This window comes from Hyla sarda, chromosome 4 (genome assembly GCF_029499605.1).
Source record: "Hyla sarda isolate aHylSar1 chromosome 4, aHylSar1.hap1, whole genome shotgun sequence".
Classification (NCBI taxonomy): domain Eukaryota; kingdom Metazoa; phylum Chordata; class Amphibia; order Anura; family Hylidae; genus Hyla; species Hyla sarda.
The window spans coordinates 44526747-44541339 of record NC_079192.1 but is presented as its reverse complement, the minus strand read 5'-3'; the positions used below and the strand labels follow the sequence as shown (position 1 = coordinate 44541339).

General features: G+C 41.8%; 3 non-coding genes across 3 annotated transcripts; 2 read left to right on the top strand and 1 right to left on the bottom strand.

The window, feature by feature from the left end:
* The first annotated feature begins 12829 nt into the window (after window positions 1–12829).
* Window positions 12830–12901, top strand: TRNAE-UUC (transfer RNA glutamic acid (anticodon UUC)). Its single transcript has one exon. It is a non-coding gene; the product is annotated as a tRNA-Glu (tRNA).
* Window positions 12902–13198: 297 nt separating this feature from the next.
* TRNAM-CAU (transfer RNA methionine (anticodon CAU)) lies at window positions 13199–13271 on the bottom strand. The gene has a single exon. It is a non-coding gene; the product is annotated as a tRNA-Met (tRNA).
* Window positions 13272–13650: 379 nt separating this feature from the next.
* On the top strand, window positions 13651–13722 carry TRNAE-UUC (transfer RNA glutamic acid (anticodon UUC)). Its single transcript has one exon. It is a non-coding gene; the product is annotated as a tRNA-Glu (tRNA).
* Window positions 13723–14593: the final 871 nt, after the last annotated feature.

Sequence of the window (14593 nt, the reverse complement as noted above, 5' to 3'; positions counted from 1 at the left end):
GCGGTTTTGACATAAGCACAAAAAAGAAATACCCACGTGACCCAATTTTGGAAACTACACCCCTCACGGAATGTAACAAGGGGGATAGTGACCTGAACCCCCCTCAGGTGTTTGACGAATTTTCACTAAAGTTGGATGGGAAAATGAAGAATAAAAATGTTTCCACTTAAATGCTGGTGTTACCCTAAATTTTTCATTTTCACAAGGGAAAATAGGAAAAAGCCCCCCAAAATTTGTAACCCCATTTTTTCTGCGTATGAAACAACCCATATGTGGATGTAAAGTGCTCTGCTTGTGCACTTCAATGCTCAGAAGAGAAGGTGCGCCACTGAGATTTTGAAGCAAACATTTGTCCGGAATTGAAGGCCACGTGTGTTTACAAAGCCTCCATAGTGCCAGAACAATGGACCCCCCAACATGTGACCCCATTTTGGAAACTACACCCCTCATGTAGTGTATTAAGGGGTACAGTGAGCATTTACGCCCCACAGGTGTCTGGCAGATTTTTGGAACAGTGAAAAATGTAATTTTTTATTTGCACAGCCCACTGTTCCAAAGATCTGTCAAACGCCAGTGGGGTGTAAATACTGACTGCACCCCTAATTAAATTCTGTGAGGGGTGTAGTTTCCAAAATGGGGTCATGTGGAGGGTCCACTGTTCTGGCACCACGGGGGGCTTTGTAAATGCACATGGCCCCTGAGTTCCATTCCAAACAAATTATCTTTCCAAAAGCTTAATGGTGCTCCTCTTCTGAGCATTGTAGTTCGCCAGCAGAGCACTTGACGTCCACACATGGGGTATTTCCATACTCAGAAGAAATGGGGTTTCAAATTTTGGGGGGCATTTTTTCCTATTACCCCTTGTAAAAATGTAAAATTTGGGGAACAAAATTGCATTTTAGTGAAGAAATTTTTACACATCCAATGTTAACAACTTTCGAGTTAATTTCCCCCACTCTGCCCTTCGATCGAAGTTGGGGCAGAGCGGTGGGAACACGGGCGGCGAGGGGGGAGCATGGCCCGGCTTACCCGAACCGGCGGAGGCGGCATCCTGGAGTAGCGGCAGCAGCATCGACACAGGAGGAGCGGCCGGAAAGTGCGGCGTGGAGAAGGCTACAGTGAAGATCACGGTAAGTGTTCTTCTCTGTGGCCTTCTAAAAGCTGCAAAACTACAACTCCCAGCATGCCCAGACAGTCAAAGGCTGTCTGGGCATGCTGGGAGTTGTAGTCTTGCAACATCTGAAGTGGCACAGTTTGGAGACCACTATACGGTGGTCTCCAAACTGTAGCCCTCCAGATGTTGCAAAAGTACAATTCCCAGCATGCCCAGACAGTCAGGGATGCTGGGCGGGTAGTTCTGCAATATCTGGCCCTTCATATGTTGCAGAACTACAACTCCCAGCATGCCTGGATAGTCTGGGCATGCTTGGAGTTGTAGTTGTGCAACATCTGGAGGGCTACAGTTTGGAGACCACTACTTAGCGGTCTCCAAACTGTTCTTCCCCAGTTGTTGCATAACTACAACTCCTAGCATGCCCAGATTGTCCAGGCATGCTGGGAGTTGTAGTTCTGCAACATCTGAAGGGCCAGATATTGCAGAACTACCCGCCCAGCATCCCTGACTGTCTGGCCATGCTGGGAATTGTAGTTTTGCAACAGCTGTAGGCACACTGGTTGGGAAACACTGAGCTAGAGTCTGTTTCCTAACTCAGTGATTCCAACCCGTGTGCCTCAAGCTGTTGCAAAACAACTCCCAGAATGCACTGACAGACCGTACATGCTGGGAGTTGTAGTTTTGTAACAGCTGGAGGCACACGGGTTGGAATCAATGAGCTAGAGTCTGTTTTCTAACTCAGTGGTTCCCCAACAGTGTGTCTACAGCTGTTGTAAAACTACAACTCCCAGCAAGTACGGTCTGTCAGTGCATGTGATCCCCTGCCTGTGTGAATGTACCCTAAAAACACTACACTACACTAACAAATAATAAAAAGTAAAACACTACATATACACCCCCTTCCACGCCCCCCCCCACCCCCAATAAAAAACGTCTTATATGGCAGTGTTTCCTAAACGGAGCCTCCAGCTGTTGCAAAACCACAACTCCCAGTATTGCCGGACAGCCATAGACTGTCCTGGCAGGCTGGGAGTCTTGCAACAGCTGGAGGCACCCTGTTTGGGAAACAATGCTGTAGGGTTTTACTGTAGGTAACCGGGTCCGCCCCTATTGCAAATTCCTTATTTAGGCCTCAAATGTGCATGGTGCTCTCTCACTTCAGAGCCCTGTTGTATTTCAAGGCAACAGTTTAGGGGCACATATGGGGTATTTCCGTACTCAGGAGAAATTACGTTACAAATTTTGGGGGGATTTTTCTCCTTTTTACCCCTTATGAAAAGGAAAAGTTGGGGGCTACACCAGCATGTTGGTGTAAAAATAATTTAAATTTTTACACTAACATGCTGGTGTTGCCCCATACTTTTCATTTTCACAAGAGGTAAAGGGAGAAAAAGACCCCCAAAATTTCTAACGCAATTTCTTCTGAGTACGGAAATACCCCATATGTGTATGTAAAATGCTCTGCGGATGAACTACATAGCTCAGTGAGAGAGCGCCATGTACATTTGAGGCCTAAATTGTTGATTTGCACAGGGGTGGCTGATCGTTACAGCGGTTCTGACGTGAACGCAAAAAAAAAACCACCCACATGTGACCCCATTTTGGAAACTGCACCCCTCATGGAATGTAACAAGGGGTATGCTGAGCCTTAGCACCCCACAGGTCTTTGACTAATTTTCGTAAAATTTGGACATGAAAATAAAAAAATAAAGATTTCTCTGAAATGCTGGCGTTACCCCAAATTTTCCATTTTCACAAGGGGTAATAGGAAAAAGCCCCCCAAAATTTGTAACCCCATTTCTTCTGAGTATATAAATACCCCATATGTGGATGTAAAGTGCTCTGCGGACGAACTACAATGCTTGGAAGAGAAGGAGCGCCAATGGGCTTTTTGAGAGAGAATTAGGCTGGAATTGAAGGCAATGTGTGTTAACAAAGGCCACATGGTGCCAGAACAGTGGACCCCCCACCCCCCCCCCACATGTGATCCCATTTTGGAAACTACACCCTTCACAGAATGTAACAAAGGGTACAGTGAGCATTTACGCCCCACAGCTGTCTGTGTAAATGTAATTTAACAGCCCACTGTTCCAAAGATCTGTCAAATGCCAGTGGGGTGTAAATGCTCACTGCACCCCTTTCTAAATTCTGTGAGGGGTGTAGTTTCCAAAATAGTATGCCATGTGTTTTTTATTTTATTTATTTTTTTACTGTTCTGGCATCATGGGGCTTCCTAAATGCGACATGCCCCCCAAAAAACATTTCAGCAAAATTCGTTCTCCAAAAGCCCATTGTCGCTCCTTCCCTTCTGAGCCCTCTAGTGCACCCACAGATCACTTTACATCCACATATGAGGTAATTCCTCACTCAATAGAAATGGGGTTACATATTTTGTGGGGCATTTTCTCCTATTTCTCCTTGTGAAAATGAAAAGTTTGGGGTAACACCAGCATTTTAGTGTTAAAAATCAAATTTTTCATTTTCACGTCCCACTTTAACGAAAGTTCGTCAATCACCTGTGGGGTGTTAAGGCTCACTGTACCCCTTGTTATGTTCCGTGAGGGATGTAGTTCCAAAATAGTAGGCAATGTGTTTTTTTTTTTGTGCTGTTCTGGCACCATAGGGGCTTCCTAAATGCAACATGCCCCCCAAAAACCATTTCAGCAAAATTTGCTTTCCTAAAGCCAAATGTGACTCCTCTTCTGAACATTGTAGTTCTCCCGCAGAGCATTTTACGCCCTAACATGGGGTATTTCCATATTCAGAAGAGATGGGGTTACAAATTTTGGGGGGCATTTTCTTCCATTACCTTTTGTAAAAACTGTAAATTTGGGGGGGAAAACTGCACTTTAGTGAAAAAAATGTTTTTTCCATTTACACATCTGACTTTACTGAAAAGTCGTCAAACACCTGTGGGGTGTTAAGGCTCAATGTATCCCTTGTTACGTGCCTTGAGAGTTGTAGTTTCCAAAATGGTATGCCATGTAGGGTTTTTTCTGCTGTTCTGGCACCATACGGCTTCCTAAATGTGACATGCCCCCCAAAAACCATTTCAGCAAAATTTGCTTTCCAAAAGCCAAATGTGACTCCTTCTCTTCTGAGCATTGTAGTGAAGTAGAATGACTTCTTCAGGTATACAGTGCTTATCTATTCCTGGCCAAATTGAATATATGTTGCATGCATTATAGGAGAAATGAGACAACTGACCCACAGTTCAAGTTTTCCAAATCTCTTCTGTTTATTAAAGCATTTTACAAGGGTTTATAAGGCCTCAAGATTAACATAAATCAACACCCATATTATTGATCATCATTTAATGACATGTATGTGTACGTGTATGCAGTTTTGTCAAGCGCTAAGTTTATAGTCCTGTTTTTCTCTTTAAGCGCTGAGTAATCATAATTTCTTCCTCTTTCCCCCAGAAGGTCAGCCTGACATTTATTGATCGGTCATTATTGGGCAAACAATATCAGGCGTTTGTTCAGGACATGTGAAAACTACAACAGTGTGGGGGGCTCTCTATAATATATATGTAGTTTAGGATGGGTGCAATTCAGTGTAATACATGATACTACCCAAAGAAACAGCTACCACTGAAAGTAGAATGCACACCACTAGAAAATCTCAATACAATTACTTTTATTAGAATATACAAAACCAATGGGTCACGTCACAACTTTAAAACCATTTAAAAAGGCTCTCTTATGAGCCACAACACAGCCTCAGAGCAGGGTCATGACCCCCTGCTCAGAATTAATGACCCCGTCCTACTGCTAATGAATCTATACACACAATGTAAGCTCTGTGTGACTGGCAGTAAATGTAGACAGAAAATATACAAAAATGGCCAAGTCAGCACCACTAGAGTAACAGTACCTATATCATAATATGACAAAAAAGCAGTGGTGCCGTAATTCTGCCACGCTATTATATACAATACCACACATATACAGTCCACAGAGAACAGCGACACAGTGATGAAGCAGAGGACGGGGTCAATAAAAATAGCGACTTCCTCAGGGGTGTTGTTGTCAATCTGTGAAAAGACATCTTTTATATCCTGGTGGTGGATAACAATTAGTGTAAGTACCTGGCAGGTGCGGTCATAATCAAGTTTGTCCAGCATGGTGATGATGAGCTCCAAACCGGAACTCCACACCATTAGTTTACTGTGTGCAACCTTTTGTGCCTACCCGTATAGTTCCGGGAATCGGCACTGATGCACCGGTCACATGACCCGTGTCACGTGACGTACCTGAGACCGCGCGCACCACGTGACCACACCGGTATAGGATGCTCGGGTACAGCCCAATGTGCCGACCCGTATAGTTGAAAGTGGGCCGTGACATACTGATCACATGACCCATGTCATGTGACGCGCCTCTTACGACGCGCGCCATGTGACCAAGCTTTGTGAAATGCTTAGGGGTAAGATGGTATTCTAAGTACATAAGCGCGCATGCGCCCTACGTCACTTGCTGGTCCATTAGTATAATCAAAGTAAAAATAACCCCAAATTATAAAAGAAAACCTCCACCACAATACCTGTGAATAAAACCATGAATCTATGTGCAATTTTGTGTCTATTGTAATATATTTATATTATCTGTACCTTTTGTATAAATATTTTGAATACTTCTTCCCTTTATATATACCTATTACTTAAAACCACATAATTTAGTGAAACAATATACACAATATTGTGGCTAATTTATTATTTATCATTATTTTTATTTCTTATTTATTTTTAATTTAATTTTTTTTATTTATTATTATTTATTTTGTATTTGTTTTTATTTATTTTTATTTTATTATTTCATTATTTTGTTATTTATATATATAATATGTTACTTTTATAGTATATATCTATATCAATATTATTAGTTTTGTATTTTTATTATTTTTGTGTTTTTTATTTTTATTATTATTTTTTATTTTATTATTATTATTATTATTATTTTTTTTTTTATATATAAAGCTATGTCCCCCAAAAAACGCTACTGACGTAGTTTGTTAGTTGTGCCCCTAAACAAAAAAGGGGTGATAAACATATACATCATGTGACACTGTATACTGAAAAGGTGAAAAGTGAAAGCTTAGTGTAATCCCTAAAGGGCATAAACATACTCCCGGAAAGATAGGAGTGGGGGCAAAACAATAATTGAAGTAATGGCACATGTCCCTATACACGCTTGATATAGACCGTACCCGACAGGCACCCTTAGCTTCCACCACATGCAAACTTGACCCCATTAGACATATATAATATGCCAAATAATTTATATTTTTGTGTTCATAAATAATTATACATTCAATAGAAAATTACCAAAATATAAATAACAATAGCATACTTGTGCATTCAAAAGCATACCGCTTGGACCAATTCAACATCCATCTCTCGGGTCATTAGAATTTACCCAAGTTCAAGTCAATTTGTATGACCTGAGATCCCTCTGAGGCAAAAGTCTATGTCTTACAACACATATCTCTCCACAATTGGATGATAGTGTCCATAATTATTCTTGCTCCTTGATGCTCGTCGATCTCATCTGAGGTCATATCTCCTGTTGAAAAATAAATGATGGTCCAACTAAACTCAAACCGGATGGAATAGCATGCCGCTGCAAGATGCTGTGGTAGACATGCTGGTTCAGTATGCCTTCAATTTTGAATACATCCCCAACAGTGTCCCCAGCAAAGCACCCCCACACCATCACACCTCCTCCTCCACACCAGCACACCTGTGAAGTGAAAACCATTTCAGGTGACTACCTCTTGAATCTCAACAAGAGAATGCTAAGAGTGTGCAAAGCAGTAATCAAAGCAAAAGGTGGCTACTTTGAAGAACCAAGAATATGACATTTTCAGTTGTTTCACACTTTTTTGTTATGTATATAATTCCATATGTGTTAATTCATAGTTTTGATGCCTTCAGTGTGAATCTACAATTTTCATAGTCACGAAAATAAAGAAAACTCTGAATGAGAAGGTTTGTCCAAACGTTTGGTCTGTACTGTACATCGCCACCTCATAGTATCACATGTCATCACCACTGCCCCCACCGCTGTAGTAACACATCTCATCATCCCCTCACATATATAGTAACACACCCCATCACCCCCCTCATTCATATAGTAACACACCCCATTACCCCCTTACTCATGTAGTAACACACCCCATCACCCCCCTCATTCATATAGTAACACACCCCATCAGCCCCTCACCCATATAGTAACACACCCCATCACCTCCTCACCCATATAGTAACATACCCCATCACCTCCTCACCCATATAGTAACATACCCCATCACCTCCTCACCCATATAGTAACACATCCCATCACCTCCTCACCCATATAGTAATACACCCCATCACCTGCTCATTCATATAGTAACACACCCCATCAGCCCCTCACCCATATAGTAACACACCCCATCACCTCCTCACCCATATAGTAACACATCCCATCACCTCCTCATTCATATAGTAACACCCCCCATCACCCCCTCATTTTTGTATTAACATACCCCATCACCTCCTCACCCATATAGTTACAAACCCCATCACCTCCTCATTCATATAGGAACACACCCCATCACCCCCTCCCCCATATAGTAACACACCCCATCCCCCCCCTCACTCATGTAGTAACACACCCCATCACCCCCCCTTCCCTCACCTTTTTAATAACACAACTCTTATTTAGTAATTCCAGTCAGTCCATATACAGTCGGCCTTTTGGCTATGATCAAGTGTAGTATCTGTTCTTATCAGTTTCATGCCAGTGTGGGTCTGGTGAGGATGGGTGCTGCATGGAGGTGGCAGGTGTTCCAGGGCGTTTCTGAGGAATCAGCTCGACGGCTGCCCCGAAGTGACCTGTTTCCTACGGGTCTCGCCATAAGGCTGAGAGGGTCCAGAGCCGAGGTACTTTAGTGCCTCGGGGAGTGGTGACCTCGAGGTGCCAAAACTCACTGGGAGTATTGGCTCACTGAGTTGAAGCACGGGCACCATGATCTCTTCACCTTTGTGGCACTCACCTCTTGATTCCCGGCCTTCTGGCTAGGATCAGAGAAATTTTTATAGATCCGGCCGTATGTCCGGGCAGTATATCTGCACACATTCACTTATTTATTTATTTTTGTCTCACTGTGTCACTTTTTGCGTGTTGTGTGTCCACATGATTTGTCAGGATGCAGTAGCCCTTCTGGGTGTCCCTCCTGGCAGTCTAGGGGAGGTGTGTGTGGCCATTAGGTCCCGTACCTCCCTGCAAACACCCCGGGTACTCCTGATTTGGCAGGTTACCGACCGTTATCTGCTCTGCCGGCAGATACCTTGGCTAATGCCAAGGGGGATGCCAGGAGCATTTGTGGTCCTTTAGTAGCTTCGGCGAAAAGGGACATTGAACCTGAAACCTCGCAGGTACCTTGTGGTCCGGAGGCGATGGGTAAGGTTTGTTGGGGGGCCTCTCTCCTATCGGAGAAGGTCTTGCGATAGACCGCATCCTTTGTGCACGTTTTTTTTGTGTAACACGTTTGCACTTTTTCTTGCACTTTGGGTGATTCGAGAGCACATTACTCGGCTCTAAGATAAAAATATACAGTGAACCACTCCAGAAGACCAACCCTTTGGTGGTTATTTTCAGGGGTCAAGTGCTGGGTTAGAAAAAGTGTGGGAACTCCTGCTAATGGGAAAGGTGTTCCTGCTCTTAAAAAAAGTGCAGGAAGTCAGTTCCTGAGACTTGAGCCCTGGCTGTTTTATATAAGAAGACCATCCACATAGAAGATCACTTTTAATGCAATTTTGTGTGGTCTTTTCAAAGAAGTTGCACTGCATTAATTTCAATAATGGCATGTAATACTACATTTCTCCAGCAGTGGCCACTGCAGGTGAAGCGGATGGCCAACAGCAGCTTATCATTGTATTTTGCAGTAATAACATTAATAATTTATAATAATTACATTAAGTAAAAAAATAATAACAAATATGATTAATGGTAACAACAATAAAATAAAAATAATTATCAATAAAAATCTAAAAATAACAATAATAAACTATTATATTGCTATTATTCATAGTAATAATAATTACTTAATTAATAATGTTATATTGCTTCAATAGACTAGGATAAGTTAAAGGGAGCTGCTGTTGGCCACACATTTTACCTGCAGTGGCCACTGCTGGAGAAATGTAGTATTACATGCCATCATTGAAATTAATACAGTACAGCCGGAGAGAGATTTGAGAAGACTACACAATCTTGGTCACTATTCTTAATGTTAGGTGGCCTGAATATCTGTTGCATGAAACCTGGTCTGGATAGGGGTGGTTCTTTTATATATGTGGTCTTTTGGAGAGGTTTCACTGTAATAAAAACACTGTTATAAAAAAAAATAAAAAATTCTGTGACTTTTAACAAAAAACATTTCTAAATTGTTGTACTAGAAAGCTCAAATGATCCACATTGGTTTTAGCACAATTTTCTTGTCTGTTTGGCCAACAGTGTTACTGCTTTATTTAGAGTTTAGACCAATATAAATAAAAGTTTTAAGTGCCGTGACCCAGATTCGAACCGGGGTTGCTGCGGCCACAACACAGAGTACTAACCACTATACGATCACGGCTGTCTGAGTAAACTGTCATGTAAAGAGCTTCCTAAGGTTCAGTGACCTAAGACCGTGTCTGGATATTGGCATGGTGGCTACTGTTTGTCTACTAAAGTGTTCCACAGTGAAAACCCCCAGTGGTTACCCAACAAGATGAGCAAGGTCATTCTTTTGGCTGTGGAATTTCAGTGACTTAAAGGGGTATTCCAGGCAAAAACTTTTTTTATATATATCAACTGGCTCCGGAAAGTTAAACAGATTTGTAAATTACTTGAAATTAAAAAATCTTAATCCTTCCAATAGTTATTAGCTTCTGAAGTTATCTGTCTAACTGCTCAATGATGATGTCACATCCCGGGAGCTGTGCATGATGGGAAAATATCCCCATAGGAACTGCACAGCTCCTGGGACGTGAGTCATCAGTGAGCAGTTAGACAGAAAACAGCAACTCAATTTCAGAAGCTAATAACTATTGGAAGGTTTAAGATTTTTTAATAGAAGTAATTTACAAATCTGTTTAACTTTCCGGAGCCAGTTGATATATAAAAAAAATGTTTTGGGCTGGAATACCCCTTTAAGCCTCTGCCACTTGAAGGGGTACTCTGTTGCTAGACATCTTGTCCCCTATCCAAAGGATAAGGGATAAGATGTCTTGCAACGGAGTACCCCGTTAAATTCCAAAGTGTTGACTGTGCATCGGAATCCCATTGACAGCAATGGGTTTCTGCTGCCCCCAAATTTCCTAGCTCAATTTTTTATTGGAATTACACTCGAAAATTCCTCAGTCTGAACACCGACCTAAAGGGGTTATTCAAGAACATAAAACAGAGTTTATTTCTCCTAAAAACAGCACCACACCGATCCTTTAGTTGTGTGTGATATTACAACTTGGCTCCATTCACTTCAATGGAACTGAGCTGTAATACCACAAACATCCTGAGGACATGAGTGGGGCTGTTGCTGGAAGAAATCAGCTCTGTTTTTCTAATCCTGGATAGCCCCTTTAACACCATATACTGCCTTCTGAACAGGTTTTCATATGGTCTACATTGCACTTACATCTAAAGGCTTAAGCAGCTGGATAAAACCCATATAGACCCATATAGCTTTTTTCCCCCACTGATAAAGTTGTATTTAGGGTTATGTTTGCGGGACAAGTTGTACTTTTCATTTGCGCACTTTATTTTACCATATAATGTATTACAAATCCAGAAAAATTTATATGTAGGGATTTATAAAAAAAAAAATATATATATATATATATGAATGAAATGGCTCAGTACAAGCTCTATTTTTTTTTTTTTACCACATTTGTGTAGTTCTGGCTTTTTGCATTTTTTCTGGGATGCTGGGAGTTGTAGTTTTGCAACATCTGGAGGTCCGCAGGTTGAAGACCACTGGAATAGTGGTTAGTACTCTGCGTTGTGGCCATAGCAACCCTGGTTAGAATCCGGGTTAAGGAACTTTTAGTTTAAGATTTTTTTAGTGGTCTAAATAAAAATAAAGCAGAACAAACAGTGTTGGCAAAACAGCCCCAAAAGATAATGGTCCAGAATTAATGTAGATTGTCTGAGCTTTGTAGTACAACAATTTAAGAAGTTTATATACTGTACATAGTTACATAGTTTGTAAGGTTAAAAAAAAAAAGACAGTTGTCCATTAAGTTTAACCTAAAACCCTACTGTGTTGATCCAGAGGTTAACCCTAGATATGGTTCAAGGTTAAGCTTAGAGGTCATTCCCTTAGATATGTAAAAAAAAAATTAAGAGGTCTCCCACCATAATCAGGTAGAACCAGCCTGTCCACATATTTATTTAAATGATGGCATGTAATACTGCAATTCTCCAGCAGTGGTCACTGCAGGTAAAGTGTATGACCAACAGCAGCTACCTCCAGATTATCCTAGTCTATTACAGCAATGTAGTAATATTAGTAATGATGATAGATTAGTAATAATTTGATGTGGTGTATATGTAGATTAGGGATCGACCGATATCATTTTTTAGGGCCGATACCGATAATCTGTGACCATTCAGGCCAATAGCCGATAACCCGGTATAAATTATCGGCTATTTAACCCCCCCGCAGAAGCCGCTACAGATCATTGATTTAAAGCGGGCGCTTTAAATCAATGAACTGCAGCGGCTTTTTCAGGGCCAGAGACCGCCGCTGTCGCCGCCCGCTTCTCTCCCCCTGCCTGTCCAGGGGTCCTCCCTAGTCCAACCGCCACCCCCGCCGCTGCTCCATTGCCTTCCCCATCCCCGGTTTTATAATTACCTGTTCCCGGGGTTCTGGCTCCAGTGGCGTCCTCCTGAGCTGTCACTGTGTGCACTGATGTCGCGTTGAGGACGTCACTCGTCATTGCGCAGCACGCAGGACGCCGCAGGAGCCAGAAGTAGCGCGGACCCCGGGAACAGGTAATTATAAAACCGGGGATGGGGAGGCAATTGGGCAGCAGTCTCTAGCCGGGGAGGCGAAGCGGGACATTATCGGCATATCGGCAAGGTAATTGCCGATACCGATAATGTCCAAAATCGTGAATATCGGCCGATAATATCGGCCAAACCGATAATCGGTCGATCCCTAATGTAGATTTATTCAGATACTAATTTCTGGAAATCTGATCATACACATTCTATTGGGTAAACAATTTGCGTTTCCACTGCAGAACACGTAAGGGTAAAATCTAAAATAGGGTAAAATCTGTGGGCAAATTTATGCCGATATCCACTGTGACCAGACACTAGAAAGACCCCAGAAGCCATTCGATTGAGCTTTGCCACAACAGTCACGATCGTATAGTGGTTAGTACGTTGTGGCTACAGTAACCCCGCTTTGAGTCCGGGTGACAGCATTGTTTCCTTTTTTTATAGTTTTAATGTAAAAGCTGTCCGGGCATGTTGGGAGCTGTAGTTTTGCAACAGCTAGAGGCACCCTGGTGTGGAAACACTGCCGTATACTGATTGTACTCATGCACAGTACATGTCTCTTCCTGGTGAGCTGTAAGTATTGCTCCCTCCAGCTGCCCTCTGATTGGCCAGTATGTACCATGTGACCGTTCTCTTGACTCTATTCATCTGGATTGAATGTCTCAGCTTTATTCACAAGCAGTCCCATATGGTCTAGCGGTTAGGATTCCTGGTTTTCACCCAGGCGGCCCGGGTTTGACTCCCGGTATGGGAATGAATATTTTATTTATTTATTTTATTTGTATATTTTTTACTTGCGGTTTTAATAAACAAAAATGCATTTGCTCTTTTACATTTTATAAAGGAATTGTCATTTTAAGTTTTTTTTTTCTTTCTTTTTTTTTTTTGTGTGACTGAGCGAAATAGGTCTTTGACCATGACAAACTGTACTAAATATGAATGTAACAGAAATGAATCCAAGCACGCTATGTAAGACCAAATATATCGCACAGCCTTCAAATCAGAACGGAGAATATATCTTTTTCATATTTATGGTGAAGAATAAAACTTGTGCCCTGTGTGAGGATCGAACTCACGACCTTCAGATTATGAGACTGACGCGCTACCTACTGCGCTAACAAGGCAGCTGACTTTTGTTCTTAGAAACAGACCCTCTGGCCGATCTTAGGTGTTTTAGGAAGGTACTGGGGTTGGGGGGTTTGGTTGTGGATGTCAGGGGTCCTCCATTCCTGATAACGTTACATACCACAATGTATACAGCTATAGGGGGTACTATAATATAGGGCAATATTCCCTAACCTATGACACTCCAGCTGCTGCAAAACTACAATTCCAGCATGTTGGGAGTAGTAGTTTTGTAACAGCAGAACAGCAACAGGGTGAAGAACACTGAGATATATATATATATATATATATATATATATATATATATAAAAAACACCATAGATATATATTTTCTAACAATATTATACTAACCAACAGCCAATTTAGATTATCAGCTGTTCCCATATGGTCTAGCGGTTAGGATTCCTGGTTTTCACCCAGGCGGCCCGGGTTCGACTCCCGGTATGGGAAGCTTCTCTTTTCTTTCTGCCATTAGTTTGTACTTTATAGTTCTTTGCCAGTATTTTCATCACTGCTTTATAAAAGCTTAGAACAGGCAGTGTTATAGTGAACTAGCAATAATATATTCATAGAATCATGTGAAATCAATGAGCACCCAGCTAGAAATGTTACGTGAGTGTTTTAGTTGGTATTTTGTTGCTTTATATTTGAGAACTAGTGACCTTCGTATAAAAAAAAAAAAAAGCTAAACTTTGAATGGGCTATTTAAACCCCTTAACAACCCATAAAGTTTATATACTAACCAAACCCTGTATACTGAGAACAAAATTACCAATAATACCAGGAGTAATATTATAGCCACACATATCATAACGTCATCCGAAAGCGAACAAGACTGCCTGCCAGTAACATGGAAAAACTCACGTCAGTTAAAATGAATCAGTCATGGATCAGTGAGGAATTTATACCTCCTGTGCCAAATGCCACTGATAATACAATACTACCACCACCCCTGCTATCCGCTGCCTACTATAACCCTCACCAGTCCACCACTTCCTGCTATTCGGTGGCTACTGCAACTCCCACCAGTCCACCACTGCTTGCTGTCTGCTGTCTGCTGGCTACTACAACTCCCACCAAACCACCACTGCCTTCTGCCCTGTGGACACTACAGCTCTCACCAGTCCACCATTGTCTGCAGTACACTGACTACTACAACTCCTTTTTTTCTACCTTATTGAGGTGAGCATCCACCTGACAAAGACGTGTGTTTCCCATGTGGCTTTTTTTTCCTTCTAGTCTTGCTGAAGGTAATACAAGAGGCGCCGGCATGGGTCTCTTTCCTTTCTTCCTTTATTATTGCTGAGGTTACAGGAAATAC